Genomic DNA, 17,689 nt, shown 5'->3' with positions numbered 1-17,689 from the left:
AGAGCCCGATGCGGGGCTCAAACTCATGAACTGTGCGATCTGAGCCGAAGGCTGACACTTAACCGACTGAGCCACCCAGGTGCCCCCAAGAAGTGTTTTATTCTATCACAATTTTGCATGTGGGTAACAAAGGAAATTCTGTATGCAGAAAGAATCCTTTCCTTGTTTAGCAAATATTCATTGAACATAACCATGTACCAAGAACACTGTTGGAACACCATCGTGAAAAGGTGCTAGGTTTCCCCCAGGGAAAGTGAAGAAACAGAATTCCCATGGGACACTGCTACCTGATGCATACTCATTTGGGCAGAGGCGACCCTACAAAGTACAATCAAATTAACAGGCATTTACTTATTGCCAACTTTCGTGCTCCTGAGGTCCTGTGCAGAAGAGAAAGATAAACCTAACTTAGAGCCTGGCCTCACAGAGCCTTTTAGAAGGGGTGGAAGTTTGAGTGCCTTGGTGGCTGAGTTGGTCAAGTGTCTAACTCTTGATTTCAGCTCAGGTTGTGGGATCCCAGGGTCATGAGATCAAGCCCCGCATCGGGCTCTGCGCTAAGCGAATGTAGAGCCTGCTTAAGATTCTCTCTCTCCTTCTCCCAAAAAGAAAGAGAAGCAGAAGAAGGGAAAGAAGGAGAAGTAAAAGTTTTCTAATTGACTACACTTGGACAGTATTCTTTTATTTCCCAACCCCATACCCCTGATCCTGCTCTGTCTGTCTTTGTCCTGCTCTGTGCTCTCAGAGGCTGACCCCCAGGGACTACATCCTCCGGACTCAGACTCTTTGTTCCATAGGTTGTATTTACCCAATGAGGCATCAGGAGGAGGTAGAGGGCAGAAGAGAGTGGTTGGGGCATCTCTTTCCTGTCCTTCCGGGCTTCTGCACTGCACTCTGGACACTGCTGCAACTCTCTGCAACTACTGCTTCTGCTGGGCGAGCCCCCCTCTCTGCCTCCACCTCTCACACACAACACGTCACAGCCCTGCAGCTCCTGGATATTTCCTTGCCGGTTTATGTACATTCCGCCACCCCTTTCAGAATACGTTCCTTCAAAGTGAGAACACTGTCTCCCCCGTTCACTGCTGTACCTCTAGTGTCTAGAACAATTCTTGGTGTACAGCCAGGGTATCAGTATTTTTTGTTGAGTGAATGGATGAATGAATGAATGAAATGATAAAATCATCATGACTGACTGCTTGCCAGATTCCTATTCTAATGATATTCACTTATTCAATCAGTAAATACTTACTGTGTGTCTAGGATATTCAAATCGCTTTCCCTTACCCCGGAAGAGGTGAGCACAAGTACTGTACAAGACCACGAAAATAGGTCTTCTCTAAACGAATGGCAGCCAAGAGTTACATTGTCAAGAAACAGTACAGGTGGAAGGAATTATCCAGCCAAACCTTTACTGTACATTTCTGTTTTTAAAAAAATCTGTCAGGGGCACCTGGGTGGCTCAGTCGGTTAAGCGTCCGACTTCAGCTCAGGTCACGATCTCACAGCTCGTGGGTTCAAGCCCCAGGTCCTCCTCTGTGTTGACAGCTCAGAGCCTGGAGCTGCTTTGGATTCTGTGTCTCCCTCTCTCTCTGCCCCTCCCCTACTTGTGCTCTCTCTCTCTCTCTCTCTCAAAAATAAATAAACATTAAAAAAAGAAAGAAACATTTGTAAAAAAAAAAAATCTCAAAAGATTGATAATATTTATATAGTTATTTTCCCATTAAACTTTCTAAAATCTCATTGCTTTCTCTCTATAATTGCCAAATCTTTAAAAGCAAATTAGGACTAGTTTCAGCATTTAGCTGGTAAGTGTTTATTTAGTGTATTTATTTAGTAATAAATATTTAGTGTCCATATTTAAACTGTTTATTCAATATAGTTATGTATATACATACATACATTTGATGGAATACATATATTGGTATTTATGTATATATCCATATTTATATACAGTCTATCAAATGATGTGCATATATATGTATATTTAGTAAGCACTAAACACCAGCTAAGGGCTGAAACTAATCCTATTATAAATATATATACATATGTGTGTGTGTGAGTGTGCATGTATGTATATGTATATGTATGTATATATATATATATATATGTGTATATATATATATATATATGTATAGTTATACTGTTACAGACTGAATGTGTCCCCTGAAATTTATATGTTGAAACCATATATGATGACATTTGGAGGTGGGGCCTTTGGGAGGTACTTAGGTCATGAGGGTGGAGTCCCATGATGGGATCAGTGTCCCCAGAGAAGAGTCTGAAGAGTCAGCTCTCTCTGCCACGTGAGGATACAAATTAGAAGACGGCCATCTGTAAACCAGGAAGAGGGCCTTCGCCCAGAATCCAACCACACTGGTACCCTTATTTCAGATTTTCAGCCTCCGGAACTGTGAGAAATAAAGAGTTGTTTAAGCCACCTGGTCTATGGTATTTTATTATGGCGGTCTCAGCCCAAGCAGACTAAGAGACAAAGATAGGGAGATAAAGAGAGACAGAGACATATCTGTATTTATATCTTATCATGTCACTACATGCTTGCATCCTGAGATTTACAGCCGTTCTGACTCCAACACCTTACTTTACATGACAGCTAAATGAGTTCATAGGTAACGTTCAGTTCTGTAAATACTTCTTGAGGGCAGCTGTGTTCGTGGTCACATGTAGGAACCTGAGAAGTTTGGAGCCTACCCATTGATGCCCAGAGGACTTCTTCTGATTCAGCAATGAGAGATAAATAGAGGGACTCCTGGGAGCAGGGTCCCTGCAGCCCAAACCCCGGCACCTTTCAGAACCCCAGAGCAGCCTCCATCAGTGGTTCTGTCTTTCAAGTTTAAAGATACAGAGGACAAGGCAGAGTCCTGAACAATGAACAGTAAGGCTCTAGGCCTGAGCACGGAGCCTGCTTTGGATCCTCTGCCCCCGCCCCCCTCTCTGCCCTCCCCCTGCTCATGCTCTCTCAAAATTAAATAAAACATTAAAAAAATAAATAAATAAAAAGATAAAACGTTGCAAATTCCGCTGAGAGGGAGATCTACCTGTCCTTCAGAGACACAACGCGGAAGCACACTTCTGAAAGTGATGTGAGAGACGGGAGACTGACCCTGGGCAACCTTGGGAGCCATGCGCTGGAAGTGAGAAGGCCATTGGAAGGGAGTCTCCCTGTGGAATGCTTGCATTGAATGGGGACAAATTGGCTCCATCGAAAATCCCCAAAATACTAAGACATTGTCCGTCTCAGTCCCACCTTGATTCCTCCTGAATTCTTCCAGTTGAAATCCAGCTCTGTAAGCTAGTACCTTTGGTGAAGCCCTCTGTCCTCTGCGGCCACCCCCACCCCCACCCCCAGCCTGCACTGACCAAACACAGAAGAGAGAGGAAGCCTTCAGGGGTGGTAACTCCCTGTGATGTCTGTAGGCAGATCAGGGTTCTGGGCTGCAGAAGGAAACTTTAAATCAGAAGAGTGAGCATCACCCAGGGCTGGGGGGATGTGAGTCCTCTGCTGCAGTGGGTGCCACCATTATGCCCTGACACACACAGCCTGGGTTCCCGCACAGCATGGCTGTGATGCCTCCTAGGTTTGCTGTAGGGATTTTGCTGTAGGTTTGCAGGTGGAGCCTAGAGAGGCCAGTGCTCACAGGCTGGTCTTCTCTGGCTGCATCAGCCTTTTCCATAGCCTCCTCAGTGCACCATACAAATAATTTTTTTGTGCACTTACTCTCTGCTTGGGCAGAGCAAAGTTACGAACCCTGGCCTCCCCCTCTCCCAGTCCCACTAATGGTCTGTCCTGGATTGAGGCAGTTGTTTGGGTCAGAGGTGGCACACTTTGCAGGGGCCTGTGCCAGTCATGTGGCTCAGAGGATACTAGCAACCAGAGGTGGCACTGTGGGACCCTTTGGAGCGATGGAGGGCCTGCTGACTGCCACAACAATGACTTTCCGGCAGTCCTGAGCAGCTGTGTTGTGCTCTGCCAGGCTTGTCGGAACACTCGAGACAATGCCCAGTTCTCTCTGGGTTTTCTCATGGTTTTGGCATTGGCTCTTTATAGTAAAGAGCCCATGTTCTTTAAAGAGGGGGAAAAGAACTAGGCAAAAGATCATCTGCCCCAGGGTGGAAGAATATGGCAAAGTCAGGGAGAAGACTGGTCTGCTCACAAGACCAAGAAGGACTCAAGTCACCACCAGTGGAGGTGAGTCCTCCGATGGGCCAAGCACCATATTCGGCAGCCCTTGACTGAAAGCTGAGCAAGTTCATCTCTTCTCTAGAGGATACAGCAGGCCTTCCTGACAGATCATAGAAAAGCGAGACACCTATGGGGCACCTGGGTGGCTCAGTTGGTAAAGCGTCCGACTCTTGACTTCGCCCCAGGTCATGATCTCATGATTTATAAGTTCAAGCCCCACATGGGGCTTGGGATTCTCTCTCTCTCTCCCCCTCCCCCTCCCCCTCCCCGCTCTTGCTCTCTTTCTCTCTCAAAATAAATAAACTTAAAAAAAAAACCTTAAAAGCGAGACACCCAAACTTTCATTTCATTTCATGGAATAATAAAGACTCGCCTTCAAGGACAGACACATGGTCACTTGCAGATGATTCAAAATCCCTCCAGTCCCTAGTAACTCACATCAAAATATGCCTTTATTTTTTTTTAAACCATCAATGGTAAGATGTATTTGTTCTTTAGGTAAAGGAGAAAAGGACCAAGGTAAAAGCCATGTTGAAATTTACAAATACGACCCATTTAAAGAGGTTAGGAAAATCTCACAGCAAGAGCAGTCAAGCGTTTCTAATACAAGGATATGGCTTGCATAGAATATTTCCCATTAAATTACAACAATTACCCAGGCCCTAAAATTTGAGAAATAAAAAGATTTTAGGAAGTGCAATTGATCCATGTTGATCCACAGAGGATGTGGATAATAGTCTTGGGAAATACAGGTAACAACTGAAGGTTAGGTAGTACAAATTTCCACTTTATTTACTTTTGTGTGTGTTTGTGTGCTGGGGAAAAGCAAGCTCATTTTATTTTATTTATTTTATTTTTACGGATTTTATTTTATTTTATTTTTTTAATTTACATCCAAGTTAGCATATAGTGCAACAATGATTTCAGGAGTAGATTCCTTAATGCCCCTTACCCATTTAGCCCATCCCCCCTCCCACATCCCCTCCAGTAACTCTCTGTTTGTTCTCCATATTTGAGTCTCTTATGTTTTGTCCCCCTCCCTGTTTTTATATTTTTGCTTCCCTTCCCTTGTATTCATCTGTTCTGTGTCTTAAAGTCCTCATATGAGGGAAGTCATATATTTGACTTTCTCTGTCTAATTTTGCTTAGCATAATACCCTCCAGTTCCAACCACATAGTTGCAAATGGCAAGATTTCATTCTTTTTGATTGCCAAATAATACTCCATTGTGTGTGTGTGTGTGTGTATATATATATATATATATATATATATATATATATATATACCATATCTTCTTTATCCATTCATCCATCGGTGGACATTTGGGCTCTTTCCATACTTTGGCTACTATCGATAGTGCTGTTATAAACATTGGGGTGCATGTGCCCCTTCAAACAGCATACCTGTATCCCTTGGTAAATACCTATTAGTGCAATTGCTGGGTCATAGGGAAGTTCTGTTTTTAATTTTTTGAGGAACCTCCATGCTGCTTTCCAGAGTTATTGCACCAGTTTGCATTCCCACCAGCAGTGCAAAAGAGATCCTCTTTCTCCACATCCTCACCAACATCTGTTGTTGCCTGAGTTGTTCATTTTAGCCGTTCAGACAGGTGTGAGGTGGTATCTCATTGTGGTTTTGATTTGTATTTCCCTGATGATGAGTGATGTTGAGCACTTTTTCATGTGTCAGTTGGCCATCTGGATGTCTTCTTTGGAGACGTGTCTATTCATGTCTTTTGCCCATTTCTTTACTGGATTATTTGTTTTTTGGGTGTTGAGTTGGATAAGTTTTCTATAGATTTTGGATACTACCCTTTATCTGGTATGTCCTTTGCAAATATCTTCTCCCATTCCATCTTCTCCCATTCCCATCATTTAGTTTTGCTGATTGTTTCCTTCGCTGTGCAGAAAGTTTTTATTTTGATGAGGTCCCAGTAGTTCCTTTTTGCTTTGGTTTCCCTTGTCTCTGAAGACTTGTTGAGTAAGAAGTTGCTGTGGCTGAGGTCAAAAGAAGTTTTTGCCTGCTTTCTCCTCGAGAATTTTGATGGCTTTTTTAGGTCTTTCATCCATTTTGAGGTTATTTTTGTGTATGGTGTTAAGAAAGTGGTCCACGTTCATTTTTCTGCATGTCACTGTCCAGTTTTCCCAGCAGCACCACTTGCTGAAGAGACTGTCTTTATTCCATTGGATATTCATTCCTGCTTAGTCAAAGATTAGTTGGCGATATGTTTGTGGGTCCATTTCTGGGTTCTCTATTCTGTTCCATTGATCTGAGTGTCTGTTTTTGTGCCAGTACCATATTGTCTTGATGATTACAGCTTTGTAATACCACTTGAAGTCTGGGACTGTGATGCCCCCAGCTTTGGTTTTCTTTTTCAATATTGCTTTGGCTATTTGGGGTCTTTTGTGGTTCTATCCAAATTTTAGGATTGTTTGTTCTAGCTATGTGAAGAATGCTGGTGTTATTTTGATAGGGATTGCATTGAATATGTAGATTGTTTTGGGTAGTAGTGACATTTTAACAATATTTGTTCTTCCTATCCAGGAGCATGGAATCTTTTTCCATTTTTATATGTCTTCTTCAATTTCTTTCATAAGTTTTCTATAATTTTCAATGTATAGATTTTTCACCTCTTTGATTAGATTTATTCCTAAGTATTTTATGGTGTTTGGTGCAATTGTAAATGGGATCGATTCCTTGATTTCTCTTTCTGTTGCTTCATTGTTGGTATATAGGAATGCAACTGATTTCTGTGCATTGATTTTATATCCTGCGACTTTGCTGAATTCATGGATCAGTTCTGGCAGTTTTTTAGTGGAATCTTTTGGGTTTTCCATATAGAGCATCATGTCATCTGCAAAGTGAAAGTTTGACCTCCTCCTGGACGATTTGGATGCCTTTTATTTCTTTATGTTGTCTGATTGCTGAAGCTAAGACTTCCAATACTATGTTGAGTAACAGTGGTTAGAGTGGACATCCCTGTCTTGTTCCTCACCTTAGGAGGAAACTCTCAGTTTTTTCCTGATTTATGTATTTGGGTTCTTCCACATTTGGAGCATAAATGTTTACAATTGTTAGGTCTTCTTGGGAGATAGACCCCTTAATTATGATATAATGCCCTTATTCATCTCTTGGTACAGTCTTTATTTTGAAGTCTAGATTGTCTGATAAAAGTATGGCTACTCCGGCTTTCTTTTGTCGACCATTAGTGTGATAGATGGTTCTGCATCCCCTTACTTTCAATCTGAATGTGTCTTTAGGTCTAAAGTGGGTCTCTTGTAAACAACATAGAGATGGATCTTGTTTTCTTACCCATTCTGTTACCCTGTGTCTTTTGATTGGAGCATTTAGTCCATTGACGTTTAGAGTGAGTACTGAAAGATATGAATTTATTGACATTATGTTGCTTGTAGAGATGGAGTTTCTGGTGGTGTTCTCTGGTACTTTCTAATCTTTGTTGCTTTTGGACTTTCTTTCTTTCTTTCTTTCTTTTTCATCTTTTCTCCCCTCAAAGAGTCCCCCTTAAAATTTCTTGCAGGACTGGTTTAGTGGTCGTGAACTCCTTTAATTTTTGTTTTTCTGGGAAACTTTTTATCTCTCCTTCTATTTTGAATGGCAGCCTTGCTGGGTAAAGAAGTCTTGGCTGCATATCTTTCCGATTCAGTACACTGAATATATCCCACCACTCCTTTCTGGCCTGCCAAGTTTCTGTGGATAGGTCTGCTGCAAACCTGATCTGTCTTCCCTTGTAGGTTAAGGACTTTTTTTCCCTTGCTGTTCATGATTCTCTCCTTGCCTGAGTATTTTGTGAATTTGACGATGATATGCCTTGTTGATGGTTGATTTTTGTTGAATATAATGGGAGTCCTCTGTGCTTCCTGTATTTTGATGTCTTTGTCTTTCCCCAGGTTAGGAAAGTTTTCCGCTATGATTTGCTCACATAACCCTTCTACCCTTTTTTCTCTCTTCACTTTCTGGGACCCCTAAGATTCTAATGGTGTTCCTTTTTAATGAATCACTGATTTCTCTAATTCTTAAATCGTGCTCTTTTGCCTTAGTCTCCCTCTTTTTTTCTGCTTCATTATTCTCCATAAGTTTGTCCTCTATATCTCTGATTTTCTGCTCTGCCTCATCCATCTTTGCTGCCATGGCATCCATTCGAGATTGCAGCTCAGTTATAGCACTTTTTATTTCATCCTGACTAGCTTTTACTTCTTTTATCTCCACAGAAAAGGATTCTAATCTATTTTTGACTCTAGCTAGTATTCTTATTGTCATGATTCTAAATTCTGGTTCAGACATTTTGCTTGTATATGTGTTGGTTAAGTTCCTGGCTTTCATTTCTTCCTGGTCTTTATTTTGGGGTGAATTCCTTTGTTTCATCATTTTGAAGGAGAAAAGGAATTAATGAGGTAAAAAAATTAAAATTAGAAAAATTAAAATTAAAAAAATTAAAATTAAAAAATTAAAAACAACACACACATACACACACACACACACACACACACACACACAAATCAAATACATGATGCTAGGTCCTAGGTATGTTTCCATCTAGTTGTTGAATGGGGCTTCATAGATTAGAAAAAAAAGGGGGGAAGAAAAATTTTAAAAAGGAAATCATTTGAAAATTTGAAAAAATGAATATACTGAAATAGAATGAAATGAAATGATGGAAGTAGAGTCTGAAAAAATTTACACAAAACTAAAAAATATAGTAGAAAACATTAAAGAGAAATGTTTTTGATAAAAATTGAAAATAAAAATTTTTTTCTCTTTATGAGAAAAAGAAAATTGAATAGATGGACCAGTGAACAGACTGAAATACGATTGAAATTACTTAATTTTCCCCTAGAAGTCAAACTATGAAGCTCTTTATTGTCCATAAACTAAGCAGGCAGAGAGACTTGTGTTCCTGAAGAGCAAGGTTGGCCCAGTTGGGCGGGGCTTAGTGTAATGGCTCAATTCTCCACTAGATGGCGCTGCTTAGCTTACTGGGGTGGATGGTTGTGGTGCTTGTAGGTGTGTATGTGCACAGGCCGCAGGGTTGAAAATGGTGTTACCCAGCTACCCAGTCTCTAGTATTGGAACTCTGCTCACGGATTAGCAATCGCGCACCTGTCCTTTGTCTTTGGCTTCCTCCCACTTCCCGCTTTGACGCTGTCCGTGACCAAGCCCCAGGTAGCACCTCCCTCCCGAGTTTTGTCTCAGATGCGGCTGTGTTTCCCAGCCCCTCGCTTGTGAAGGACTGCGGCTTTGACCAGCTCAGACCTTCTGGGGAATCGTCTCACTGAGCAATGGCTGGGTGCCGGCCGCACCCAGGAACATTTGCATGACTGTGCTGCTGCCGGTACCCAGAGACTGCAGCTGAGTGCCAGCCTGCCCCAGAAAAAGTTCACGCCATCGTGCAGCAGCAACATTTCAGGGATTATGGCAAATCACAACACACACCTGGCTCCAGGCTTCACCCTCAACGACCTTGTTCCAGCACTAGTGGATGTGGTTGTTCTCCCAGGTCCACTGGGGCCTTTTCCTTTTGGGGGTGGGGGGCCACACAGACTCTGCAGCTCCCAGCAAGGGAACCACCTCTCCACATGTGGCCCAAGGACCTGAGGACCTTGCTCTCTGCTCCTGGGGATTCGCCCTTCCCACCAGAGCACCACCAGGTACCGAGCTGCAGAGCCTCAGACTCTGCACTCCCCTGTTTATAGAGTCTTAATGGAATTTAAACCCTCTCCTTTCTCCTTTCTCCCTGTTTTGTTCATTCCCTGCAGCTGTTTCCACTTCTCCACTTTCTCTCCAGCTGCTTTTGGGGTGTGGTGCTTTTCCCGTACTCTCCTCCCATCTCTGTCCTCTCCCTGCAAGCAAAAACAGTTCCCTGCCCTCTGTGGCTTCTGTCTCCCCCAGTTCACCTCTCTGTACCACGTACCTGCTGAGTTCTGTGGTTCAGGTTGTGCAGATTGTTGTGTTAATCCTCAAATCAGTTTTCTAGGTGTGCAGCATGGTTTAGTGTTGACCTGGCTGTATTTCATGGATGCGAGACACAAAAAAAACTTCCATGCTGTTTTGCCATCTTGGCTCCTGTCCCTACATCAAAAGTGTCTTTAAAGGTGGGGCGCCCTGGTGGCTTGGTCGGTTAAGCATCTGACTTCAGGTCATGATCTCGGAGTTCATAAGTTCAAGCCCAGCATTCGGCTGTCCACTGTCAGCATGGCACCCACTTTGGATCCTCTCCCCGGCCCCACCTCTCTCGCCTTCTCTCTCTCAAAAATAAATAAACATTTAAAAAAATGTCTTAAAGGAATCTCAGAAGAATGTAGAACAACTTCTGAGGAAAATAATGGGTGGCTTGGATGAAAACGCTCATCCCAAGAGGTGATATGATAGATGAAAAGTAGGGGGAGAAATACTTGAAAATTTAAGCCACATGAATAAAACAGGCCATACAGGATAAAGGGGGCCCATTGAAATCTCCGACTGAAACCGTGCTGGAGATGATCCACTCGCCTGCTCCATTTAGAGATGGCCACGTGGATGATGGCAGCTTGTAGAAAAAAGAGAACTGGACATGGCTGCCTAAATGGTCAGCCACAAGTCAATTTGAAGAAACTCATTGATGCCGCTAACTTAAATGTTTCCTTAGAAGATTTCAAGGAAAGAAACAAGGAATTTTAAAAGTTTTTAAAATAATATTGGGGTGCCTAGGTGGCTCAGTCTGTTAAGTGTCTGACTCTTGGTTTCAGCTCAGGTCATGATCTCAAGGTTTCATGGGTTCAAGCCCTGCATCGGGCTCTATGCTGACAGTGCAGCACTTGCTCTCTCTGCCCCTCCCCCACTTGCACTGTCTCTGTCTCTCTCAAAAAATAAATACTTAAAAAAAATTTTAATTAAAAAAACTATAAAATTAAAAAAAGTTTTTTGAATAAAATCAAATGAAGAGCTTACAGGTCACAAAAAGTTTCTAATCCAAACAACCATCTTTAGTGGCTGAAAATTCACAGCCTGATGGGGAGATTTAAGAGCTTCCATTGAAACATCAAATACTGCCTGAACTGTGTCAAGAACATATTATGAAACTTTGCAGAAAACCAGTCGGGGAGGTAATTTACCTTAGAAGTTGAGAAAAAAAAACTTGTTAAAATGTAGGAAAGCATCAGCACTATAAACTGGAAACACAGCTCCCACCCAGAAGATGGCTGGAGACCTGGGGGAAGAATGGCAGTGCACAGCTTCCTTCTTTGCAAGCTGGACTGATTATCTCCTATGGGAAAAGAAGCTCAAGAAGGTTGGTTGCCAACTGAGAGAAAGCTCAACAAGCCAGGACCAGGAAATGGCTAAACACCCAAAAGTTGGCTGAAGCACAGTTTAAATTCTAGTTTTCCCACGGGGTCTTATGCGGGGCTGGTTAATGTCCACACCCACACGCAAATGTCTGGATCCTGTACGTATGTTCTGTTCCATGGCGAAAGGGGCTTTACAGATGTAATTAAGGCTATGACTCATGAGGTGAGGAGACAAGCCTGGATTAACCAACTGGATCCAATCTAATCGCTTGAGACCTTAACATGAGACTCCACTTCCAGCTGGAGTCAGAGATGCAGCAGCAGAGAAAGGAGCTTCCAAGTGTGAGAAGGATTGACTGCACTATTGCTGCCACTGAGGCATAGGTGTCCGCGTGCAGAGATTGAAGAGAAGCCTCTAGAAGCTACAGCCAGCCCCCAGCTGTCAGTTAGCGAGGAGATGAGGACCTTAGTCCTACAGCTGCAAAGCACTGGATTTTGCCAATAACAACCAGAATGAGCGTGGAATGAGCCTCTCCAGAAGAATGTGTCCTGTCGACACCTTGATGACAGCCTGTGAAACCTGGAGCTGAGAAACCAGCAAGCTAACCCACACTTGCAACCTGCAGAATAAAAGGCAATAAATGTGTGTTGCTTTAAGGCACTGAGTTGGGGTGATTTGTCCAGCAACAGTAGAAAACTAAAGCCCCTATTATTCAACAAACAGCCCTGGGCACAGGCCCAAGAGAATTGGGGCATCCCCTGGGTCATCAGGTCCCCAGGGGAAAGGGAGGGTTAAGCTTTGATGTCTCTGGAATCCAGGGTCACATGCTGGTCTGATTCAACTTTCAAAGCCCCCAGTCTCTGTGTATCCACAACAACCGAGTGATTTTCCTGCATCCTCTCTCTTTAAAAGTCATTTTGAGGGACACCTGGGTGGCTCGGTTGGTTAAGCGTCTGACTTCAGTTCAGGTCATGATCTCACATTTCGTGAGTTTGAGCCCCACATAGGACTCTGCGCTGTGCCACAGAGCCTACTTCGTACCCTCTCTCTCCCTCTATCTCTGCCTCCACCCTGCTCATGCTCTTCTCTCTCTCAAAAATAAATAAACATTAAAAAAATAAAGACTTTAGAAGTCATTTTGATACATCTCTTTTTAGTTCAACTACTATTACTTAATTGATGAAACATGTGCTGTTAGTAAGGTCTGATAGAATGATAATTCCTAAGGTAGTGTTTTTCTAATATAGATGATTGTTCTGTAATTCTTGTAGGTACGTCGTTTCCACTTCAGTAGACCCTATAGAATATAGATGATATATTGCATTTTGCTTCAAGAGAAAGGTCCATTATTACTTAAATTATCATTGAACCTTGACATGACCAAATGGAGACATTTAGAAGAGTAAAGACCATTTCTATGCCCTCTGAGCTGCTACTAGAAATCAGTAAAAGTCCCCGGGCACCTGGGTGGCTCAGTCGGTTAAGCATCTGACTCTTGATTTCAGCTCAGGTCATGATCTCACGGTTTGAGAGTTTGATCCCCGAGCTGGGCTCTGTGTTGGTGGTGTGGAGCCTGCTTGGGATTCTCTCTCCTTCTCTTTCTCTTTCTCTCTTTCTCTCTGCCCTTCCCTCACATATGTGTATGCTCTTTCTCTTTCAAAGTAAATAAATCAACATTAAAATTTTTTAGAAATCAGTAAAAGTATTACCTCAAAATGTTTTGACTGGTATTTAAAACAACACATACACACAGCCCCAAATGGCAGCATCATCCCTAGCTGAACTTAGTAATATTTTTATTATTAATTCATAGATTAGAGGATTTGATATTTTGTAGCCATTTCTTATTTTTCGATTTCTTTTTAACTTTATTTCATTTTTGATATTCCTTACTGTTCAAATATTTCTGAATTTTATGCAGTCGAATTAAGTTTTTCCTTTTATGAAAAACATAAAGATCTTTCTTGGGCATTTATTACATCTAGCAACCTGCTGGTACTGGAGACCCAAGATGGCTGGCCCTGTGTCACTGTCCCCGGGGGGTGGGGAGACAAGGGGAAGAGGTGGAGGGGACAGACATGTAAACGAATTATTGTTGTACAATGCAGTACGTGTAATTACAGGGGCAGGTGGGCAGCCTCACGGGATTGCTGCAGGAGTGGCAGATTCTATCTGGAGGGGTTAAAGCAAGAGGGGCAAACTTGGAGCTGAATTTTTAAAAAGATTTAGAAATTCAGTGTCACTGTGGGTTATGTACTATGTGCAAACAGCATTAGCAAGTCTGTGCTCTTGCCTGTCTTGAATTTTGCCAAGAAATTTAGCAAGGGTTGTCCCCAGAAAGCCTCTTCTATGGTCCTTGGAAAGTAGTCTAAACTGCGAGTCAGAAGCCTGGAATTTTATACCCAGATCTCACATTTGCTAAACAAATGGTTTGGGTCTCAGTTTTTATAAAAATGGCAGTTGATCATAATCATCCTGCTTCCTTCATAGGAAAATTAGTAAAGATTGAATTAGAGCATGTATGTGCAAACACCAGGGCACTCTACAAATTAACTGAGGTCGCAACATTCCTGTTCTGAGTTGCCCAGGGCCAATGTTAATTACTACCACATATTAAAAGGACAGATTAAGCAGACTAATAAAAATGTTTGATGCCTTAGAGTTTCGTAGCACCTCACCTCTGAAGCTGGGCACCCCTGTTCCCTCCTTAGGCCTTCCAGGGTCTTTCCAGGATAACCATGGCCTGTGTCATTACCCCACACTTGTGGAAGAATGGGGAGGATCAGGTAGAAGGCCCAAGATTGACAGGCAGAGTGAGGACTGGAGCTCCGGCCCTTGCCTTCAGACCATTTCCTGGTACACAGAGTGCACAGAGCGCCAGGCAGGAATGACCATGGTGCTTTCTCACAAACTATTTCATTTTTTAAAAATAAGTGTTTTTTCTTTTAAATTTATTTATTTATTTTAAGAAAGAGAGAGAGCACATGAGTTTGGTAGGGGCAGAGAGAGAGAGAATCCCAAGCACACTAATAGTGTGGAGCCTGATGGGGGGCTCAAACTCATAAACTACGAGATCATGACCTGAGCCGAAATCAAGAGTCAGACACTTAAAAGACTGAGCTACCCAGGTGCCCCTCTCACAAACTATTTCAATAGTCACCCAGAACAGATAAAGATGTATTTGTTCTAATTACAGATGTTCAATAGTAAGGCTCATTCTCTTCAATATTCAACTGGAATTAAAAACAAACAAACAGGGGCGTCTGGGTGAGTCAGTCCTTTAAGCATCAGGTTCTTGGTTTCATCTCAGGTCATGATCTCATGGAACGTGAGCCCTCAGTGGGGGCTGTCAAGACATAGCCCTCTTGAGATTCTGTCTGTCTGTCTCTCTCTCTCTCTCTGTCCCCCTCAACTCATGCTCTCTCTCTCTCTCTCAAAATAAATGAACATTTAGAAAACAAACAAACAAAGCATGCCTTTAAAATGTAAAAGGAGGGGTGCCTGGGTGGCTCAGTCGTTTGAGTGTCTGACTTTGGCTCAAGTCATGATCTCATGGTTCATGGGTTCGAGCCCTATGTCACAGTCTGTGCTGACAGCTCAGAGCCAGCAGCCTGCTTCGACAGCCAACAGCCTGTCTGTCTCCCTCTCTCTGCCCCTCCCCTGCTTGCGCTTTGTCTCTCTCTGTCTCTCAAAAATAAATAGATGTAAAAAAATTTTTTTTAATTAAAAAACAGTTTTTAATGTAAAAGGAGAAAGCACTATGTGACTACCTCTCCTTGTCCCCCAGGCTCCACCCATTCCAGGCACGGAATATGCCTCCCCCTCTCCACCTGTGGAAATTTACCCCAACCCTAAGCTCAGCTGCAATGCCGCTCCCTGATCCCAGCTGCCAGAAACATTTCCCTCTCTTGAAATCCCAGCGCTTAGACCAGTGGGTGAGAACCCAGGCTCCCCAGGCAGTCTGTGTCTGAATCCCAGACCAAGTACTTACTAGCAGCCTCTCTACCTGTGGTCCCTTACCTGCAAGTGCATGGTGACACTAAAAAACAAACAAACAGCAACAACAACAAAATCATGGGCATTACAGGTTTATTAAAAAGATTAATAAGAGGGGCACCTGGGTGGCTCATTCAGTAAGCATCTGACTCTTGATTTAGGCTCAAGTCATGATCTCACAGTTTGTCAGTTCAGGCCTGAGTCAGGCTCCATGATGACAGCATGGAGTCTGCTTGGGACTCTCTCTCTCCCCTCTCTCTCTGCCCCTCCCCACATGCTCTCTCTCTCTCCCTCTCTCTCAAAATCAATAAATAAACATTTAAAAAAATTAATAAGATAATGTGTGTAGAACACACTTAATGACACATGACAATACCCAATAAATATTAGCTGTCAAATTTTCACCTATTCGTTTTCAGGTTTTTCCTGTGCGCTAGGTAGCCAGTTCTCTGGGGATAGGAACTGCCGTCATGACACCCCTTGCCGAGTTAACACAACATCCCAGCTCTGCTGTTTATGAACTCTGTAGGCTGGGCCTGTCATTTAATTTCTGTGTCTCTGTCCCTCATCTGTAAAATGGGGATAAGATGAAACTTAAAGGCAATAATGTATGTATACTTTAGCCATTATTTGGTGTTTAAGAGTCTATATTAAAATTATATTAAAGAGTTAAGGCTCTGATACCACAGTGTTTCTCTGACTGTATTTTTCTGACCTATACAGTTGAAATTACAGATCGAAATTTGGAGAGAGAGACAGAGAAAATGCAGTGTGAGGATGTTCAGGGCTGGGAAAATAGCTGCAGGCAGTCTTATGAGATATACTCTCCACAAGAGACAGGAACCCCTCAACTCTGCTCTTACAAGAGGGCCACCACCTCCTCCCTGATGAAAGTGCGAAGGAGGAGGAGATGGGAAAAGCAGAGCAAGGAGGGGAAAGGCAAGGGAACACGGGAGATGAACAGGAGTGGCAGCAGAGGAAAAGAGAAGGGAGAAGAGAGGAAGGCAGAGACAGGAGAGGACAAGGGGACAAAAGAGATTTGGAAATAAGGAAGCCCTAACCTAGTGGCTGCCAGTTGGAGTGATCCAGCACCTGGAGGTGTGGAAATTTAAAGGGGCAGTTGTATGTCCCAACAGTTGAAGTTTGGGTATGGTGGATATCATGGAACTGTGGATGGTCCCACAACTAGATAGTCCCACATCCTGCTTAACCATTGAATTAATTCACGTAGGTGACAAAGTCAGGACCCCAGCCTATTTCCCACATTCACACAGTGTTTTCTCTGGGTTTTGATATAGGCTGAATATCCCCGCAATGCCACTAAATTGGAGGGAAAATTATATGTTGCTTTGTTGACAATTTTTTTTAATCAGGGGGAGCTTATATGCTGTTTTGCTAATAACTTTACTTAGATTACTCACCACTGGAAAAAATCTCATCTCCTGAGGTAAGGCTACTCTCGATAGGTGACTCACACCACACCCTGTATCAGCACATACTCACATTTGCAGATTCCACATATGGGTGCAAACATTTGACTACATCATTATGACTTTGCTATAGTTGGTCCTGAGCTAGAAGTATCATACTATTTACTTTCCATTTACTTTCCTTTTGTTCTTTCTTTATGATTCAGCTGGGCATAACATTGATTTTCAATTATGTGTATAAATAGATTAGGTTATCTAGGAAAGTCACTTTAGAATAGTCAAAAGAGTTTTAATAAAAAAATTTTTGTGGGCAGGGGGTTTTGGGGACGATGGGATTAAACTCCTATCCTAGAAGCAATCCTGACCCATCCTTTCCCTAATCCATTTCCCTCTTGACCACTTCAACAGTAGGAGACGCTGGCCTATAGGAGCCCTCCCAAAAGAGGCACTGGACTCTGGCCCTCTCTTCCCTGGATCTCTGATGTCTCATCCCAGATGTGTGCTGTGTAAGGAGGTAAGTAGACCTGCAGTCAATCACTGGCACTAATTTTATTGTATAATAACATGATACGAAAACAAAACATTTCATTTTGAAAATGTGGTGATATTTCTGGTTAGTGGGTCTAGTTGGAGAAAATGTGACTGCTTAAAAATGGTGCCCCTGTGGCCCAGATCATTCAAAGATCAAGAGGCCTCTGTAGCATCAACAATCACAAATACTCCAGAGCTGGACTTCAGGGGCTCATTCCATCCCCTTCCTGCAGAGATGATCCTACAA

The 17,689-nt window shown here is 42.8% G+C and overlaps 1 protein-coding gene across 3 annotated transcripts in view; it reads left to right on the top strand.

Moving 5' to 3' along the window:
• KLHL31 (kelch like family member 31) overlaps positions 1 to 17,424 on the top strand; it is a 42,779-nt gene extending 25,355 nt beyond the window's left edge. Inside the window, exon 4 of one of the 3 annotated variants that reach the window (XM_081795749.1) lies at positions 17,320 to 17,424. The gene's annotated coding sequence lies outside the window, so the exon portion shown is untranslated. Of the gene's footprint in view, positions 1 to 794; positions 1,627 to 17,319 lie in introns of those variants that run through there. The other 2 variants (XM_081795750.1, XM_078447009.2) reach the window with 2 other exon arrangements.
• Positions 17,425 to 17,689: the final 265 nt, after the last annotated feature.

The sequence above is a fragment of the Panthera onca genome, chromosome B2, assembly GCF_046562875.1.
Source record: "Panthera onca isolate mPanOnc1 chromosome B2, mPanOnc1 haplotype 2, whole genome shotgun sequence".
NCBI lineage: Eukaryota > Metazoa > Chordata > Mammalia > Carnivora > Felidae > Panthera > Panthera onca.
The sequence above is the reverse complement of the archived record's forward strand: the minus strand, read 5'-3'. Positions and strand labels throughout refer to the sequence as shown.